The sequence below is a fragment of the Saccopteryx bilineata genome, chromosome 7 (assembly GCF_036850765.1).
Source record: "Saccopteryx bilineata isolate mSacBil1 chromosome 7, mSacBil1_pri_phased_curated, whole genome shotgun sequence".
NCBI classification, from domain to species: Eukaryota; Metazoa; Chordata; class Mammalia; order Chiroptera; family Emballonuridae; genus Saccopteryx; species Saccopteryx bilineata.
This window is the reverse complement of record NC_089496.1, coordinates 96,653,747-96,667,641: the sequence shown is the minus strand read 5'-3', so window position 1 is coordinate 96,667,641 and position 13,895 is coordinate 96,653,747.

Here is a 13,895-nt window from a genome sequence, read left to right as displayed (position 1 = left end):
CGATCTGGAGCAAAGTTGATTTAATTGGCGGAAGCGAAGTTTCCCGGTGCTTCCTGCGTGGACTTGCCCGTCTTGGCATTTAAGTCCAAGAGACATAAAGCAGGTGAGATGGCCCCAGAAAGATCGAGGACCAGAATAGACCCACACTGGGCAGGAGCTCAGAGGGAAGATGAGACAAAAATGTGGATTGAAAGACTTACTCTTTTTCACTTTTATTTTATTATTATTATTTTTTACAGGGACAGAGAGAGAGTCAGAGAGAGGGATAGACAGGGACAGACAGACAGGAACGGAGAGAGATGAGAAGCATCGATCATCAGGTTTTTGTTGCGACACCTTAGTTGTTCATTGATTGCTTTCTCATATGTGCCTTGACCGCAGGCCTTCAGCTGACTGAGTAACCCCTTGCTCGAGCCAGCGACCTTGGGTCCAAGCTGGTGAGCTTTTTTTTTTTTTGCTCAAGCCAGATGAGCTTGCGTTCAAGCTGGTGACCCTCGGGGTCTCGAACCCCGGTCTTTCCGCATCCCAGTCCGAGGCTCTATCCACTGCGCCACCACCTGGTCAGGCTCTTTTTCACTTTTAAATAAATGAATAATAAAAAAAGTTTGAGTACAAAAACAAATATGCTAAATTTATAGAATAAGTCTAGGGAAGCTGGTCTTGTTTCTTTGTCTTGTTCACTTTATCCCCTCGAGAAGTTTGTGTTCAAGGTAGTGAGGATTTAAGGAAAAGGAACAGAGGTGGGGGTCTCTGCTGGGAACATCCCAGGGGCCAACTTCAGAGCTTGTTCACCCTCTGGTTAAAAAAAATTGATCTGTGTGGCTCGTCCTGTGGGAGGGGCCTGCCCCACCATGCTAGCTCTCGGCTCTTGTCCTGCCTGAGGGCCCATCCTGGCACCTGGCAGCCCAGCACGAAGGAGCGGTCAGTTCTCATCAGATGGGAGTGGGCAGTTGGGGAGGGAGCCCAGGGTGTGCCCAGACCGTGAAGGAGGCCTAGCCCTTGGTGTTTCTGGCAGGTGAGGGGTTTAGACCAGCAGTGACATGGTGACACAGCATGTAATGGGAGGGCTGGCCTAGGGGGCAGGGGAAGGTGCTTGTCAGTTTAGAGTCTGTACCGTGGTTTCTACTTGCTGGAAGAGCTGGGGAGCAGAGAGAAAGAATTCACTCCATAGGGTCAGAATTGCAAAGCAGAAATGCAGATTCTGGCAAAGGGGTAACAGTTGTATCATAGTTTTTAAAATTTCTCTAAATCACTCCATAAAAACAAACTGGGATAGCAAAACTAAAAACACATGGATGAGACTGCACCAGTGACAGGGGCAAGTCCCTGCACCAACCCTTCCTAGGAGCAGGTGGAGACTCACAAGCTTGCTATCGGCATCCGTGCAGGGAGGGGGACGTTATCGGCCGGGCCTGGGAGAAATGCGGGAGCTCAGAGTCTCGGAGCCTCTCTGAGGACAGCAGGGGACTGGGAGCTGTTTACATGCTGCGGTGGGTGAGTGTGGGGCCTCGTGATGAGGCCTGCAGGGGCTGGAGCCATCCGTGCCACCGGAACTGGTGGGGCAGACTTCTGCCCTGATGAGAAACTACTGGGTGCGGCCCAAACCCGAGCAGGGCAGGTGCAGCAGAGATGCGGAGAGAAGTCCAGTCGGAGGGAGCCGCTAGGACATGGCGGCCAGTCAGCACCGTGAGGACCCCGGAAGATTCCATTGTTCAAGTACATCCGCTTGTGTCTGACTCACTCACTGAAGGACACCTTGGTTGCTGCTTATAATTTTATTAAAAGGGAAAATTTGTATTCTTTTTTAAAGGAACTTTCAATTTTATTTTTCCATCATAGAAGTAGCACGAGAAAGGCTGTAGTGATGAGAAGCATGGTTCTACAGCAGATGGCACCATGTACGAGCTGTGAGTCCTTGGGCAAGAACACAACCTCCCTGAGCCTGTTTCCTTCTTTGTAAAGTGAGGACAGTGGTGGCATCTCCCTGTCACTGGCTGTGAGGAATGAGAAAGCACCCGTAGTGTCCTGAATGTTAGCTTGGCCTGTAGGCCTACGTCTTCCAACTCAACCTGAGATGCTTGGGTTTCTTTTTTTTTAAATTGCAGCTTTATTGAGATAAAATTCCCATACCGTTTAATTCACCAGTTTAGAGTGAGACATGTTAATACTGGTGCTTTCTTGATCTCTCCAGGAGGTGTCATGCGGCTTGTACATCATACTTATCGCATCCGTAAACCATTTATTTTGTCGTGATTGATGGACTGAACACCACCACAGTGTGGGAGGCCATATTTGTTCTCGCAATGTCATCCCGAGCTCCTGGCATAATTCCTCACATGGAGCAAAACTATTTCATGAATAATTTTCTGTTTATTCAACAAATATTTATTGAGCACCATGAACTGATTCTGGAGATTATTGTACCAAGTGACAAAGGAAAAAAAGGGGCCGAAAGATGCTGGTTGAGGAATCTCTGGAGGAAGGAAAGTTGCATAGGCAGCGTGATATAAAGAGGCAAATGAATAAAATCTAGAAGTTGGTGAAACAGTTTCTCAGTCTCTGACAAAGGTAGCCTCTTGGCATGTCACACTTCAACTCATGTCTCTTACCAGGTCCCTGTGGTTTCCTAGGATTACAGACTCACTGAGGCAGCCAGCACTTCATAAGAGACATCAGAACGGCTGTGGGGAGCTGTTCAGAACTCGGGGAAATTCCACGGAGATGCTTTATTTCCTTTAGCAAATCTGTACTTAGATGTAGCCTTTTATGAGGTAGCTCTAACATGTGAGGAACAGCAGGAAGAGCGTCACCTCAGAAATGATTCAGTCACAAGGCAGAATGTACTTTGATGGCTGTAGGAAAGAGCTATAGCTTCGATTTATTTATTTCATCTAAGGCATCTCTAGAGAGCACCGTCTTTCAGAATGAAAATCAGATCCTGAAGATGAAGAACTTTTTTAAGGGAAAGTTTCTTTTTTATTCTTTTGCACTGACATAATCGCTTGAGAGGATCAATTTGAGTCTCTGTATTCAGAATTTCCTGAGCTGTAGAATGAATAAAGTATATATCGTCTGCCTTAGGCATTGCACCGTAAATATTTCATGGCTTTAAATATGTGCCATGATTCGGTATGTGTTTTAGTCATCAGCTGAATAAGGATTGAGAGCCCCAAAATGAAGATACTGTCTTTCAGTTCGGTGTGTTTTCACCTGGGGGCTTTAAACATATGTCACAAGGAAAATTCTGTCTCCAGGAGGCTAAGGTTCTCCTGGTGATACAAGAATTGCCAAGTCACTTCCCCATTGCTCAGGGCCTCCACTTCTTTCTAGGAGTATATTCCCTAGAACCGCTCATGGAAGTACTTGGCGATTTCAGAAATTAATTTTGGTATTAAGTATTATTACTCCAAATCCAGTTTTTTTTGAGAGGAGCAAAACAGACTCTCACATGTGCCCCGACTAGGATCCACCTGGCAAACCCACTAGAGGGCGATGCTCTGCCCATCTTGGGTCGTTGCTCAGCAACTGAGTCCCCCTCCTTTTTTTTTAGCACCTGACGAGGAGTCCACAGAGCCATCCTCAGCACCTGAGACCAACTCACTCAAATCAATGAAACCATGGCTGTGGGAGGGGAAGAGAGAGAGAGGGAGAGAGAGAGAGAGAGAGAGAGAGAAAGGGCAGGAGTGGAGAAGCAGATGGACTCTTCTCCTTGTGTGTCCTGACCGGGAATTGAACCAGGGACGTCTACACGCCAGGCTGACGCTCTACCACTGAGTCAACTGGTCAGGGCCCCAAATCCAGTTTTAAAATTAAGATTGAAAAAGCGTTTTGATATTGCAATAAAATGAGCAAATAAATAACATTCCACAAATATTATTGTGGACTTACTATGTATCGAGCTGTTCAGTATCACATTTGAGGTGACAGCAGTTCCTGGCACCTGAAACATCAAGATAAGATTGGTTTGCATCCCTAAATCCATGTTCTGTGACAGTCCATAGTCCTCTTAAAGGAATGCCCACTTAAGAGGTGAAATAAGGCCAAGTTCAGGAATAAGTATATCAGAGAGAAGTGAAATATAGGGAAAGTGTTTAGAGCAGTGGTCCCCAACCTTTTTTGGGCCACAGACCGGTTTAATGTTAGAAAATATTTTCACAGACTGGCCTTTAGGGTGGGACGGATAAATGTATCACGTGACTGAGACAAGCATCAAGAGTGAGTCTTAGATGGATGTAACAGAGGGAATCTGGTTATTTTTTAAAAATAAAACATTGTTCAGACTTAAATATAAATAAAATGAAAATAATGTAAGTTATTTATTCTTTCTCTGCGGACCGGTACCAAATGGCCCACGGACCGGTATTGGTCCGTGGCCCGGGGGTTGGGGACCACTGGTTTAGAGGAGACGGAGGAGCTCTTCCAGCTCGGAGAATCACAAAATGCGTGATGTATCTACATCATGATTTAGCACCATGGAGATGGATCTACATGAAGGAAGAGGAGAAACACTTAGGGGACGAGGAGCCAGTGTGAGCAAGGCCAGGGCTGCAGGGAAGTGTGGGCGATGCAGGGAGGAATTGGAGAATGCGGTCCCTGAAAAGGAGGGGTGACGGTGAGTGGAAAAACAAGAGGAGGAGAGGCTGCCAGGGACTTGGGTAGTTAAGGGTTTTGCCTTTTAATGTCCGTGGGGAGATTATCCAGATGTCCTGTACCATAAAGACATGTTCTTATCCCAACACTGATGACATTTGTGTACAATGGTTCATTTGAGGACCTGTTTTCAGCTCTTTCATATATACACTTGGAGCGGGGCAAACTTCAGTCTCAATCCTTCCCGGATAGACCGCTCCATTCCATCTTTACAGCTTGCCCCCGATCCAGACCCTCCCTGAAGAACTCCAAAGCACCATTTCCCCATTTTGCAAGCATGCTCCTTTTAAACAGCTCTTATACTACTTTCTTTGTGGAAAGACCGAAAGGGATAAATGACAGATGATTAGAAGCCAGATGATTAGGAGCCGGAAGGCCTGCAACCTGGGACCAGACCTAGCTTTCTCTTAGCTGATTGGATGTCCTTCAGCTCACTCAATGCCCCTGCCTTCAGTTTCAAGGTTGTCCTTAGCAGTAAGACAATTGGTGTTTTGGAAAGTATTTTCCAAATATAATGATTGCTCCACATAGGTCCTTAACATTTCAGGTCAGAAACAACATTTAGAGATTTACTGCTACACAGATCTAACGGAGACCTAGAGAGGTGGGATATGCAGGGGCTGCATTGGGGCAAACTCCAGATTGCTGACTCTGAGGTCCGGGCTTTTTCAACCTCACAAAGTCAGATCTTCGGAGGCTCAACAAATCCTTTGTGCTCTCTTCTCTTGTTGGGGAAAAAACAACAGCAAAAGCTGTACCTCTGAGTCGGTTGAGCTCAGATTTATCTCCAGAGTCTGGCTGCTCTGTGACCTTGCCTTCACTCTCCAAGTGTGGGAGGGAGGTCCTTCTCCAGCCCACCGCCTTAGTGGCCCTGGGAAGCCTCTTATTTGAATTCCTATCAGGGCCACATTTAATGCGCCAAAGCCTGCGTTGGAAGCAATAGCCTGAAGTTTATGAAATAAAAGATTGATATCAGCGTCATGAAACTCGGGCAAAAGCAATATCTTTCCTATATCTTGCTATGCCTTTAACTCCGGGAACCTTCATAGTCGGTGGCCGCTGAAAAATGAAATAACAATAATAATAATGACAATAATAAAAAAGGCGCTTATCTTCCAATAACCCCAGTTTTGAGTAATGTTGTCTTTAATTCTTTTTTATTGATTTAATGACAAGGGGAGATTAAACTTATTACTTCAGTTTCCAAGTACATTTTCACTTTTGAAGGAAAGATCATTGTATGGAGCGTAAAGGTCGTTTTGTTTGTCACCTGGCATATTTATGCATTGTTGGTTTGGGCAGCTGAAAGGCATGACCACGGCCACCTGTTTCCCCTGAAGGGAAGTGAAAATCAGGAGATGGGATAAAGATTTACTTTCCTTAGCAAATAAAGCATTCTGAAACCAAGTCAACTTTCTACCCGGTCTTCCTGAAGGTCATTCCTTGTCACAGCGTGGGCTATTTATTTGCACACAGAAGGCACAAGTGTCTAATAAATGATAGGATTTAACATCTATGACCCAACGTAATTTGGCTTCAAACTTCCCAGTCTTACCTCCTGTTACTTAACTTACCAAATCTGGTGAATAGGTCAAACTGGACGTTTGCCATTTCCCATGTGATTATATTGTATTTTATCCATTCACACAACCTCTGCCCTTTAACTGCGGTGTTTAATCTATTTATGTTTAATTGGGTTTCAGTTTACCATCTTGCTATCTGTTTTCTATTTGTGCCATGTGTTCTTTGTTCCTTTCCCCTCTGTCCCTGTGTTCTTTAACAGTAACTGAGGTTTTTGTTTGTTTGTTTGTTTGTTTTTTGTATTTTTTGAAGCTGGAAACGGGGAGAGACAGTCAGACAGACTCTCGCATGTGCCCGACCGGGATCCACCCGGCACGCCCACCAGGGGCTACGCTCTGCCCATCAGGGGGCGATGCTCTGCCCCTCTGGGGGGTCGCTCTGCCGCAACCAGAGCCACTCTAGCGCCTGGGGCAGCGGCCAAGGAGCCATCCCCAGCGCCCGGGCCATCCCTGCTCCAATGGAGCCCTGGCTGCAGGAGGGGAAGAGAGAGACAGAGAGGAAGGAGGGGGTGGGGGTGGAGAAGCAAATGGGCGCCTCTCCTATGTGCCCCGGCCGGGAATCGAACCCGGGTCCCCTGCACGCCAGGCTGACGCTCTACCGCTGAGCCAACCGGCCAGGGCCAGTAACTGAGGTTTTTTTTTAAAAAATGTATTATTTTAGCACAGGGGTCAGGAAACTTTTTGGCTGAGAGAGCCATGAACGCTACATATTTTAAAATGTAATTCCACTAGAGCCATACAATGACCTGTGTACCTTACGCATTATCCAATAAAAATTTGGTGTTGTCCTGGAGGACAGCTGTGATTGGCTCCAGCCACCTGCAACCATGAACATGAGCAGTAGGAAATGAATGGATTGTAATACATGAGAATGTTTTATATTTTTAACATTTTTTTTATTAAAGATTTGTCTGTGAGCCAGATGCAGCCATCAAAAGAGCCACATCTGGCTCGTGAGCCATAGGTTCCCGACCCCTGTTTTAGCACCTCTAACGACTATCTGAAATCCCTTTCTGATAATTTCATCCTCCCTTTCACTTTTGTGACTGTTTCTGCTGACTGATTTCTCTCTTTGCTAGGGGTCACATTTTTGCACTTTTCCATGTAACTAGAGAGTTTTGATTGTGTGCTGGATGCCACTGTGAGTACCTGTATTTTATCATCTCCCTTGATGGAAGTGTTAAGTTTTGTTTGGGCAGCCAGTTAATTTACTTGGGGATCCTTCCAAGGCTTGTTTTATGCAGAGTGAAGAAAGGTTAAGAAAATATAGTGCTTTAGGGTTAGAAATATATCTAGGGTCCCAATCACTGCCGGTAAGGAGTCTGGATTTTATGATATTTAAACAAGAAGCCATTAAAAAAATTTCAGCTACAGAGTGATACGATCTGATTTATTTTTTTGTAAAAGATTGCTTCATTTTCTTGGTTCAGTTAACAATATACTTATTTAAGAGCTCTTAAGAGCCAGGACATGTGAAAGGCATTGGAAACAGGACCATGAATGAATACATAGGACATCCTTGCCCTAAAGAGTTCACAGCATGGTGGGGGCTCTCGTGTAAAGTGTCACGATGGAGGCAAGCACAGGGAAATGTTGGGAGACAGACCTGGAACCTCACTGATGGTGTCCTAGAGGAAGGGACTCTCAGCTGACTCTTAAAAAGTAACAGGACTTATCCAGGTAACAAGAGGACAGGAAGAACACCTTGATTAAAAGTATGGAGACATGAAGGAGTCCGTGCGGAGAGACAAAGAGTTGAGTTTTGCTGGGTTTGAAGTATGAAGCTTTATTCACCCTCTTTCTCTTGCTTTGAATGTGCTTTTCATCCCCAATTGAAGTTCATGTGCCTGTGCTTTGACTCCTTCAAGGTTTAATTCAAATAACACCTCCTCCATGAAGCATTTCCTGGTGCCCACAGAGGAGTGATTAATGTCTTCATTGATAGTGTTTGTTATGCTCATATCTAATCATCCATGCCCACTTGTGTTTCAGTGACAGAGTCTGACAGGGATTGGCCCATATGTAGTAAGTACTCCACAAATTTTACCTGATGACTCAGTCCAGTAATTCTCCCAGGATGATCTCTATTTTTACTACCAAAGCTATCATCTTTATTTAGACTCATGTCTTTTCTCTGCATTGGGCTTAGCCATTCAAATAGTTTCCCCAAATCACATGGCTGCCATACCTCTGTTTGTGCTATGTCATGTTTGCTGACCCGTTTCAATGTCAACAATGCGGTATTTACTTACCTTTTCTTCACCTTGTTTTATCAAGTATCTGGTACTTTGGCTCTTAAACCTGGCAGAGCTCTTAAAATGACCTAGCTCACTGGGTTTCAAACTAAAGTCACATGGGAGAATTAAAAAAACAAACCATGCCTGGGATCCACTCTCCAGAGATTCTGATTTAATTGACTTCAGTAGAGGCCCTAACCAGGTGGGTCAGTGCATAGAGCGTTGTAACAGGTTTGATCCCTGGTTAGGGCATGTATGAGAAGTAACCAATGAATGTACAACTAAGTGGACCAAGAAGTTGATGCTTCTCTCTCTCTCTCTCCCTCAAATCAATAGAAACCCTCCCCCAATAATGAATGCATGAATGAATGGAACAACAAACTGATGCTTCTCTCTCCCTCTAAAAATCAGAATTAAAAAAAATGGCCTTAGTAGAAGCATGGACATTCTATTTTAAAAAAACACACAACTATTCTCAGGTGATTCTAATGCCATGATGGCAAACCTATGACATGCGTGTCAGCATTGACACATGTAGCCATTTTTGATGACACATGGCTACATACCAGAGAAGTATGGGGCTGCATGCCAAGAAGGATGTTTCATCCTCGGCTCCTGCACGGCCAGGTGCAGTAGTCGAGAATAAAACATTTGCTGTAGTGTAGACACTCTGTGCTGGAGGGCTCTAGGCCAAAACAACAGAACTCCGGCACAGAGCGTCTAGTTCTGGGGCTTCTGGTTAGGATGTTAGGGGATCTTTGACCTCACTTCCGGCCGGCGGAGCAAGGAGCAGCAGAATGGGGGGATGCATCTCTGGGGGCCTGTGATCGCCATTACCAGCAACCACATAACCATAGCAACCATCATCCAATCTACTGTGCTGGGGTGTCGTGGATTTCTAATTAACCATCAATACTGAGATAAGTGAGGGGGAGGCTGGGAGAGGCGAGGGCCTGTGCTATGGGTGCCATTTCCTGCCATTAGAAATAGCGGCAGCTATCTTAATTTACATAAGATGCAACTTGCAGAATTTCAAGACAGCATCTGGGCTCAGGTGTTTGTTGGCTTGAGAATCTGGAAAGGTGCCACTTGGAGAATCAAGAGGAGTGCCACTATGAACAGGAAATCTGGAGTGCCTGGAACTGATTACCAGACACTTTTAGCACCCTGAAAAATATAGCAATGGCTTTACTCACAATTTTTCCCTCCACGTACTTTTGTGAGACCTTATTCTCAGCGTTAAATAATATCAAAACCAACAAAAGAAACAGATTGACAGATGAAGTTAGTAGCGCTTGCTTGGGCTTGAAGTGTACAAAATACCAACCTTCAATTGAAGATTTAGCCAATGAAATTCAGCAACAAAAAAGTCACTAATAGGCAGGTTAGTTAAAGAATTCCCCCTCCCCCTCACTTATCTTAGTTCACGGCACCCCACACAAGTTAAATAATATCAAGACCAACAAAAGAAACCGACTGACAGATGAACAGAGAAGTCACTAAGCAGGTAAGTTAAATAATTAGTTTTTGGTTTATTAAATACAGTTATGTATTATAATTATACATTTTTGTTATTTAAACTATAAATATAGCGAAATTATGGGTTTTTTCTCGAAGTGACACACCACCCGAGTTATGCTCGGTTTTTTGGCGAATTTTGACACACCAAGCTCAAAAGATTGCCCATCACTGTTCTAATGTGTAACTAGAAGTTGAAGCCATTGGTTTAAGTCAGGTTCCTTATATTATATATGACAAAACACTATCTATTACAAGGGAAGAAAGTGAAGTCTGGAGTGGTCGAGTGACTTATCTGAGGGTCACACAAGAGACCTACTTTAGATCAAATCTGCATCTAGAACCAAAGTCTCCTTTTTGTGCTGCTCTGTGGGCTAGCCCAGCTGGTTTCTTCTAGCATCATCAATTTACTGGTGGTCAGTGCTCTTTGAGCCCTGAACCACCTCCCCTCACCACTTCTTGCAAGAATACACCCCCATTTTCTGGAGCCTGCTGGGCTTAGGTTTGAGGGAGAGGAATTGTTTTCATGACTGTTTCCTTCTCCACAGTAGAGAAGCTCATCCTTCTCTGACAATCAGATTTGATCATCATTTGACCATAATTTCGTTGGAAAATTTTTCAAAGGAAAGCTTGTTCTGGACTGTGTCACTCTCAGGGTTGTTAGGAGGATTGAATGAGATAACAGAAAAAGCATTTAACATTATGCTTGTGACAGAGTGTGCCCAGTAATCAGGGACACTCAGTAATGTCGTTGTCATCATTCTTACTAATCAGTGCTGTGTTACGTGCCGAATTAACAGTGACACTGATTTACAGTGGGTGTGGGTAATGCATGTACTTTAGTGTCTTTGAGTGGCTGTACCGGGCACTCTACATACTGTGTCATTTAGCCTTTACATTACTGCTGTTCTAGGTATAATTATCTCCTGTTTATATGAGAATAAACTAAAGCTCAGAGCATCTGAGTATATTGCTCAGTCTTTAAAAAAATTTTTTTAAAATTCATTTTAGAGAGGAGAGTGAAAGGAAGAGAGAGAGACAGAGAGGGAGAGAGAGAGAGAGAAAGGGGGAGGAGCTGGAAGCATCAACTCCCATATGTGCCTTGACCAGGCAAGCCCAGGGTTTCGAACCGGCGACCTCAGTATTTCCAGGTTGATGCTTTATCCACTGCACCACCACAGCTCAGGCTAGTCTTACTTTTAAATGACGGAGGGTAGGTTTGTGTCCCTGTCTGGCTGGCCCCAAAGTTTAGATGCTTTTTTCCTCAATTGATCACCTCATTTTCTCACAGTATTTTGCAATGAGGGCTTTTACACGTAGCATTCCTGACCTTTTCGGTCAACTTCACAAGAGTCAACAGTCGTGACCTTCCACAAAATGGGCATTCCTGATGTTCCTGTAGCACCTGTCACAGCCTCATAACATCAGCATGCTTGTTGATCAGGTTGGTCCCAAGGTCTTCCCCTACACACCCATATTCCTGTCTCTTTGCCTTCGGTCACGCTACTCTCACCACCTGTGCCACTCCTTCCTCCTCTGCCTTCCTCTCATTTCCTGCGGTCCACTTCCAGATCTCTCTTCTGGAAAGTCTTCTCTGGCTTCCCTCGTTGCACAGACCTCTCCTTTTTCTGAATTCCCATTGCAAGCAGGGCCTACACCGTGCAGGTAACACTTGTCTTAGTCAAGCTCCTAAAAGTAGCAAACGCCACTCTGATTAGCTTATGCCCGGGAAGAGGAGGTTCTGGAAGGACACAGAGGCAGGTCCTCCAACCCAGGGGCAGTTCCCATGGCGGACACAGAGGCAGGTCCTCCAACCCAGGGGCAGTGCCCATGGCTGGGCCTCAAGAGGGTGGAACCAGGACCTGGAAGCCTTCCGGAACCAAGGCTGCTACTCTCAGCCTCGGGTCTACTTCTGTCCATGCTGCTCCATTCTTTCCTATGGAGCCGACCTGGGTTCTTCCGGGTCCGTGATCTGGCCAGCAGCCTCCCCTCCCGTGCAGGGCATTTTATATAGTCTCATAATGAGCATTTAAAATTTCTCATCAAAAATAAAAAGGCAAGCAATAGACAGGGTCAAAATATTTACACCACATACATCTGACAATATGTAGAGGTATTTTTAAACTTACAAAACAATCAGACAACAAGTAATAAAAACAGGCCAAATATTTGAGCAGAAACGTGAAGGAAGACAATTTACCAAGTGGGAGGACCTTTGAGGAAAAGAAAAGAGGAAACGGCTATGCGAAGACCTAGCAGCACTAACTTGCAGTAGAGTATGTTAACAAGAACTATACACTGTGTGCAGCGGCGAAGTGACCATCCAAAGTCCTGCCGCGGTTTAACAACAGCAAGGCTTGGGGTTCAGGCTGGTCCTCTGCATGCACAGTATCTATCTTTCTCCCTAGGTGTGCATGGCCAGGCTTTCCCTAACACCCTGAGCTCCCTGGAGGGGATGCGGCCGGACCAGCTGCGCTCTCCGTGGGTGCTCACAGCCAATCATCTCTTTTATTCCTGATTTTGAGCTGCATCTCTTTGGACAAGCCATCTCTATACACTGGCAAATTGCAATAGTTATGATCATAGTAATAACATCACAAGAATAATCAAATGCTATTGAAACAAAAAATGCACCAATTTACGCTAGGCTTCGGCAAATGTAATGTGCATTTAAGTTTATGCACATTTATGATTTATGATAAAGACGATGCCCTTTGTGATTCCCTGGAAGCTGTGACAGACTGCCCTCTGCAATCTAGTGCTGTCTGGCCTTTTGTCTCCCCTCCCCCATCCTCAATTTTGAAAGGGAGGGAAACCACCCCACTTGCTGCAGTCTGAGTCTATGCATACTAATGCAAGGCGAACATCATGATGAACTACTGATAGATAATTCTTTTCTCTCTTTTTTTTTAACGGATCATCTTTTTCAATACACTTTTCACTGGCAGGACCAGCTTGGGTTTCTGCAAATAGCCTGCATGCAACTAGGTCTCTTTATTAGTTCCCTGAGGCTGGCTGGAGACTACATACCCTGTCCTTATGTCATTGGTCTCATCCGGGCAGCTTTGGTAACTTCCGGACTCTTGAAAACAGCCTAGAGTCTGCCACTGATCTTGTCCACAGAAAGAAGCAATCCGGTTGGTAGTGGGAGCCTTTAAAAGACTTGTTTCTGAAGCGATCTTATTTGATGCACATCCAGGACATTGGGATTACTTCGATTGTGTGTTTAGGACACGGCTTGGAGAGAGTTGCTGCTGGTGTATTTACTCCTCTCTCAGGACGGAGCTAGGGGACCACACCTTGGGGAGAGTGCTTTGCTCTTCTATTTTAAATTCCATGTTCCCCAGGTGGAATTCCTCTCTCCATCTCCACAGTTCCCTTGGCACTCTCGACCTATCTGACACTTTCTACTGCCTGCCAGGTACTAGGATCACTTAGCTTCAAGTACCTCTTTTCTCTGTTCCATGTTGAACTCTTTGAGGAGAGAGGGTGTCAGAGCTATTCCCTGGCATGTGTGTTAGAGGTTCAATAAAACCCGGGCAGATTGTCAAAGTCAAAAATCTGTCGATTATATCTCAGTAAAGCGGGGAGGGAAAGGGCACACAGCAGACAAGAAGATGGACCGTGTGCAGGCTCTGGCCGCATTAAGAAGAGCGCCCATATCTGCAGATCAGACTGTCTCCACAGGGCGGTTTTGTCTTCAACTTTTCTGGGAGGGGAGGGCGAGTAAATACACTGCAGATGAGGTGATCTACAGTTGGCAGTATTTTGCAAACAGGACAAGTCAGTCAGTTATCAGACCAGGAAATGTGGATTGCTAGTTCCAGAGGGACAAACAGTTCTAATCTCAGCTAATCAATCACAAGACAAAGAACAGGAAGTTGGAGGGGCTGTGTCCAGCCTTGTCTGC